The following is a 6,092-nucleotide window of genomic DNA, read 5'->3' as shown; positions in this document are numbered from 1 at the left end:
GGTAATCACTAAGTAATCATAATCATCCCCTCTGCTCAGTCAGCACTGGTTAGGCCTCATCTGGAGTACTGTGTCTAGTTCTGGGCACTGCACTTTAAGAAGGATGCAGACAAGCTGGAGAAGGTTCAGAGGAGGGCAACAAAGGTGATCAGGGGACTGGAAACAAAGCCCTATGAAGAGAGGCTGAAAGAACTGGGTATGTTGAGCCTGGAGAAGAGAAGACTGAGGGGAGATATGATAGTGCTGTTCAAGTACTTGAAAGGTTGTCACAGAGAGGAAGGACAGGATCTCTTCTCAATCATCCCAAAATGCAGGACACAGAACAATGGGCTCAAGTTGCAGGAAGCCAGATTCCGGCTGAACATCAGGAAAAACGTCCTGACTATTAGAGCAATATGACAATGGAATCAATTACTTATGGAGGTGGTGGGCTCTCCCACACTGGAGGCATTCAAGATAAGGCTGGACTAGGGGTGTACGAACCCCACTCACCTGAGTCTTCTGGGGGTTCACAGGGGGGGAGGTGATCTGTTTCTCCCTCCGAAATCTTCCCCAACCGGATCCACTCCGCAGTGAGTCCATTGAGCCACCAGCCGGGTTCGTCTGCTGTCAGACCTCTGTCCACTGATGGTCTGTGGATGCAAATGGCGTCCAGTGTGGCAGACACCATTTGCGTCTGCAGACTAGCAGGGAACAGCAGCGGAGTGAGCAGATGGACCTGGACCCGGACCTGGCCGGCGGCAGGTAGGATCTGGCTGGCTCAAACTTCACGGGGTGGCGGAATCATAGAATCATAGAATCATAGAATAGTAGGGTTGGAAGGGGCCTACAAGGCCATAGATTCTAACCCCCTGCTCAGTGCAGGAATCCATGTCAGGGCATCCCTGACAGATGGCTGTCCAGCCTCATCTTGAATGCCTCCAGTGTGGCAGAGCCCACCACCTCCCTAGGTAGTTGGTTCCATTGTCATATTGCTCTAAAAGTCAGGAGGTTTTTCCTGATGTTCAGCCGGAATGATCTGGCTTCCTGTAACTTGAGCCCATTCTTCCGTGTCCTGCACTCTGGGATGATCGAGAAGAGGTCCTGGCCTTCCTCTCTGTGACAACGTTTCAAGGACTTGAAGGGTGCTATCATATCTCCCCTCAGTCTTCTCTTCTCAAGGCTAAACATGCCCAGTTCTTTCAGTCTCTCCTCATCGGGCTTTGTTTCTAGTCCCCTGATCATCTTTGCAGCCTCCTCTGAACCCTCTCCAGTTTGTCTGTATCCTTCTTAAAGTGTGGTGCCCAGAACTGGACACAGTACTCCAGATGAGGCCTAACCAGTGCTGAGTACAGGGGAACTAGTACTTCCCAGGATTTGGAAACTATGCTTCTATTAATGCAGCCCAAAAGAGCATTGGCCTTTTTTTGCAGCCACATCACATTGTTGGCTCATATTCAGCTTGTGATCGACAACAATGCCAAGATCCTTCTCACTTGTGGTGTTGTTGAGCCATGTATCCCCCATCTTGTAACTGTGCATTTGGTTTCTTTTTCCTAGGTGCAGAACTTGGCATTGATCCCTATTAAATGTCATTCTGTTTTTTCTGCCCAGTGCTCCAGTCTATCAAGATCACTTTGAATTTTGTTTCTGTCTTCCGAAGTATTAGCTATCCCGCCCAATTCTGTGTCATCTGCAAATTTGATCAGCATTCCCTGCACCTCCTCCTCCAAGTCATTAATCAAAATCTTGAAGTGCACTGGGCCCAGGACTGAGCCCTGCAGTACCCCACTCATTACCTCTCCCCAGTTTGAGAAGGCCCCATTGATAAGCGCTCTTTGAGTCTGATTCTGTAGCCAACTGTGGATCCACCGGATCGTTGTTTTATCTAGCCCACTTTGAGCTAGTTTGCTCATCAGGATATCATGGGCACTTTGTCAAAAGCTTTGCTGATGTCGAGGTATATTATGTCTACAGCATTCCCACGGTCTACAAGGGAGGTTACTTCATCAAAAAATGAGATCAGATTCGTCTGGCAGGATTTGTTCTTGACAAATCCATGTTGGCTTCAAGTCATCACTGCATTGTTTTTAAGGTGCTTACAGATGGATTGCTTTATCATATGCTCCAGAATTTTCCCAGGGATTGAGGTCAGATTGACTGGTCTGTAATTTCCAGGTTCCTCCATTTTACCCTTTTTGAAGATAAGGACAACATTAGCCCTCCTCCAGTCATCTGGCACTTCACCCATCCTCCATGATTTCTCAAAGAGAATAGACAGTAGTTCTGAGAGTTCTTCTGCCAGTTCCTTTATTACTCTAGGATGCAGTTTATCTGGCCCTGGAGATTTGAACTCATTCAAAGTAATTAGGTGTTCCTTGACCATATGTCTATCGATCTCAAGCTGCAATCCTGCCCCTTCAGCCTGTACTTCGCCTTTGCCAGGGGGGTCATAGACCCTCTTTTGGGAGAAGACTGAGCCAAAGTAGGAATTGGGCACCTCTGCCTTTTCTTTGTCATCTGTTATCATTTTGCCATCCTTATTTAATAGCTGAACAACCATTTCTTTCCTCTGCCCTTTACTATGCACGTAGCTGAAGAAAGCTTTTTTTGTTGTTTTTAGCATCCCTCGCTTACCTCATCTCGTTCTCAGCTTTAGCCTTCCTGACACCATCCCTGCAATTCTATGCTACCTGCCTGTACTCTTCCTTTGTTACTTGGCCTTCTTTCCACTTCCTATATGTTTCCTTTTTTGTTTTCAGGTCATCTCGAAACTTCTTGTGAAGCCACATTGGCTTCTTCTGTTGTCTTCCACCTTTTCTTCTTGTTGGAATTGTTTGTAATTGTGCCTTGAGAATTTCCTTTTCAAAAGCTCCCACCCATCTTGGATGCCTTTTCTCGTTAGGGTTGCTTGCCATGGGATCTTACTGATCATTGTTCTGAGTTTATTAAAATCAACTTTCCTAAAATCCAGGGTACGCATTTGACCATACTCGGCTTTTGCTTCCCTTAGAACCAAGAACTCAAGTATAACTTGGTTGCTTTCCTCCAGAGTTCCTGTAACTGCTACTTTATCCACTAAGTCATCTCTGTTGGTTAGGATTAGGGATGGCGGAGAATTTCTCCCCGAAACTTCGGGGGGCCGAGCGCCAACGTGTTCGGCCCCCCGAACAAGTTTCGGGAGAAATCCTCCGCACCCCCCCTCCCCCCGCACCCCCCCCGGGACGGGACTTACCTTCACCGAATGTCCCTCCCGGTGGCTGGTCCGGCCGGTGGTTCGGCGGGTGTTCGAGCGAGGCGGGAGCGACAGCCGGTCTTTCGACAGGCTGCCGCCACCGCCATTGCTATGAAAGGAAAAAAAAAAAACGCCCCCTGATAGGCTACGTGATGATTCACGTAGCCTATCATGGCTAGATTTGCAAAGTCAGCCGTGATAGGCTACGTGAATCGTCACGTAGCCTATCACGGGTGTCTTAAAAAAAAAAAAAAAGAGTGTACGGATAATGGCGGCCCCCATAGGGAGCCGCCATTCCCGTTCCTTATTTGGTCGCTGTAGTCTACATAAATGTTTACGCAGACTACGGCGAAAATAAGGGCAACGCTATTTGCGTTGCCTTTATTTTTGCCGTAGTCTACGTAAACATTTACGTAGACTACAGCGACTAAATAAGGAACGCGAATGGCGGCTCCCTATGGGGGCCACCATTCGCGTACACGGTTTTTTTTTTTTTAAAGTCACCCGTGATTTTAGATCCGTGACTTTGCAGATCTAGCCGTGATAGGCTACGTGAATCGTCATGTAGCCTATCAAGGGGCGTTTTTTTTTACTTTCGCGTTCGCGGCCGGGCGAGGCGAGGCGCCTCCTCCCCGGCCTGAATTTCGGCCGGGTGAGGCGGGAAGCCTCCCCCGCGGCCTGAATTTCGGCCGGGCGAGGCGGGAAGCCTCCCCCCCTGGCCTGAACTTCACGGGGGGAGCAGCGAAGCGCTCCTCCCCACCGTGAATGGCCTTCGACGACAGGTAAGTGACTTTCGTCCACCCCTAGTTAGGATAAAGTCAAGGATAGCAGATCCTCTAGTTCCTTCCTCTACTTTCTGTAAGAGGAAGTTATCTGCCACACAAGTCAGGAATTTCCTGGAGGGGCCATATTTTGCAGAATTTGTCTCCCAACAAATATTGGGGAAATTGAAGTCCCCCATTACTACTACATCATGCTTCCTTGACTATTTGCTTGACTATTTGCATTTCAAAAGTTCCTTCAAACGTTTACTATTTGCATTTCAAAAGTTTCATCCTCGTCTTCTCCTTGATTGGGTTGCCGGTAGTAGACTCCGACCACCAGGTTCCTTTTATTCTTTGCTCCAGTTATTTTGATCCAGATGCTCTCGATGGGGCTACAAAGCTCATCCTCCTGTATTTCTGTGCAGAGATATGTATTTTTCACATATAGTGCAACCCCACCTCCCTTTCTGTTCCTCCTGTTCTTTTTGAACAAGTTATATCCTTGAATTTCTGTATTCCAGTCATGAGAGTCATCCCACCAAGTCTCAGTTATACCTATCAAGTCATAATTTCCCTCATGCATTAAGAGTTCAAGTTCATTCTGTTTGTTTCCCATACTCTGGGCATTAGTATATAGACATCGAAGACCATGTGCTTCATGGTCTGGCTTTCTTCCTACAAGTTTGTGAAGATTATTATTGGGTGCTATTAGAGCTGTTCTCTCCATGGCAGTGCATGAGCCTTCATAGATTTTTAACCCCAACTTTACGTCAGATTGGAGGGGGTCTGAATCAGTCCAAGGAGGATCAGGATTCCTTCGGATGATCTGAAGTGGCTTCCGGTGCGGATCAGGGGGTTCATGCACTGCTCTAATAAAAACACCCCTGCCAGGTTAAAAGACCAGACTTAATGCTATCTCACATTGGTCCAAACTCAAAAAAGCCAGGAAATTTGAAGCCAAGGACAATGCCTTAACCACCATGCCATGTGATCAGTGATGATGTTGTGCAATGTCACAAATCGTTCTTGCTTACAACTTACCCTCCCAGTACCCACATTTTTCCTGGGTCTTAAAATGGAGCCATTTAGGCCAGCAAATCCAACTTCCTGCTCAGTGCAGGAATCCAGTTTAAAGTATTCCTGAAAGGTATCAGTCCAGTCTTTGCCTGAATACCTCCTGTGATGGAGAGCCCACCACTTCCAATGGCCCTTGGTTCCATTCTCTGACTGCTGTAATCATTAGGCTGTTTTTCCTTGTATTCAGTGAAAATCTGCCTTTCTGTAACTTAAACCTCTTATTTCATGTCCTGCACTCTTGGATGACAGAGAACAGGTTGCAGCCCTCTTCTGTGTAACAACCCTTTATGTACTAGAAAAGTGCTATCATATCCTCACTCGGTCTTCACTTCTCAAGGCCAAACATACCCAGTTCCTTCAGTTTTTCCTCATAGGACTTAGTTTCTAGTCTCCTGATCATCTTTGTTGCCTTTCTCTGAACTTGTTTGAATTTCTCTCAATCCTTCTTAAAGTGTGGTGTCCAGAACTGGACACACTATTCGAAGTCAGGTATGACCCATACAGAGTAGAGTGGAAGTATCACTTCCCATGGTTTAGAACATATGCTTGCATTGATGCAACCTAAAATTGCATTTGCCTTTTTAGCAGCCACATCAAACAGCTGACTCGTATTCAGTTTGTGATCAGCTACAATGACAAGATTCCTTTTCACACATACTATTGAAATGAAATGGAATGTGGAGAGAAAAAAAATAGTTTTCCACTGACTCCAATGCAGGAAGAATGGAAAGTTATCAATATTTTAGGTGACAAGCCTTTGGTCTCTAGAGGAATTGCAAATATAAAAAGGTCACCAACTCCCCACCAACAGGGGTCATGGGTGTCACATCTCTATTTTTTACAGGAGGCAGGGCCACCCTACTCCTTTCATAAATGAAAGGGAAATCTTGCTAGTAGTAGGAATATAATACCACAAATAGGAAAAGAAGGTCTACTAAATATTAGGTATATCAGTTGCAATATTTAAAAAGGGTTATTTATAGGGGAGATTAACCAGTGTCATTGCCATCACATTTCAGATAGAACAGTGTTTATTG

This window comes from Heloderma suspectum, chromosome 6 (assembly GCF_057233095.1).
Source record: "Heloderma suspectum isolate Gila_16-S chromosome 6, 16-S_ref, whole genome shotgun sequence".
NCBI lineage: Eukaryota > Metazoa > Chordata > Lepidosauria > Squamata > Helodermatidae > Heloderma > Heloderma suspectum.
The sequence above is the reverse complement of the archived record's forward strand: the minus strand, read 5'-3'. Positions refer to the sequence as shown.